This window comes from Pan paniscus, chromosome 19 (genome assembly GCF_029289425.2).
Source record: "Pan paniscus chromosome 19, NHGRI_mPanPan1-v2.0_pri, whole genome shotgun sequence".
Taxonomy (NCBI): domain Eukaryota; kingdom Metazoa; phylum Chordata; class Mammalia; order Primates; family Hominidae; genus Pan; species Pan paniscus.
In genome coordinates this window covers 35,070,275-35,070,953 of record NC_073268.2, presented here as the reverse complement: position 1 = coordinate 35,070,953, position 679 = coordinate 35,070,275, and the positions used below count along the sequence as shown (strand labels likewise).

At 42.6% G+C, this 679-nt stretch overlaps 1 pseudogene; it reads left to right on the top strand.

The window, feature by feature from the left end:
- Positions 1-200: 200 nt before the first annotated feature.
- Positions 201-324, top strand: LOC112437709 (U4 spliceosomal RNA; annotated as a pseudogene).
- The last annotated feature ends 355 nt before the right edge of the window (positions 325-679 follow it).

The window sequence follows — 679 nt, the reverse complement described above, 5'->3', positions numbered from 1 at the left end:
TGGGATTACAGGCATGAGCCACCACGCCAGGTCCAGTTCCACCATTTCTAAAAAGGAATAATAATTATACCCACCCAATATGGTTATTGTGAGGAGTAAATAAGTAGAGTGTTTAGAACTCTCTCTGGCATATAATCAGCACTCAATACGTGTTAACTATTTCACTATTTTTGTTATTATCATCATCATCAAATTTCAGAAACTTTGCGCAGTGGCAGTATTGTAGCCAATGAGATTTATCCGAGGTGTGATTATTGCTCATTGAAAAATCATAGGCTGGGCACGGTGGCTCACATCTGTAATCTTAGTACTTTGGGAGGCCGAAGCAGGTGGATCCTTTGAGGCCAGGAGTTCAAGACCAGCCTGGGCAACATGGCGAAACCCATCTCTACAAAAAATACAAAACTTAGCCAGCACGGTGGCATATGCCTGTAGTTCCGGTTACTTGGGAGACTGAGGTAGCAGAATCATTTGATCCTGGGAGGCAGAGGTTGCAGTGAGCCAGGATCACACCACTGGACTCCATTTTGGGAGTTCAATATATATATTACATTTTTGGGAGAAAATAAGAAAGTTTCTTTCCCAAAAAGCCAGAGAAAATCTTATTGTACCCATTGGCTCTAATTGGATCATGTGCCCATCCCTGAGCCAGACTAGAGGAAGGTCATACATACACTGT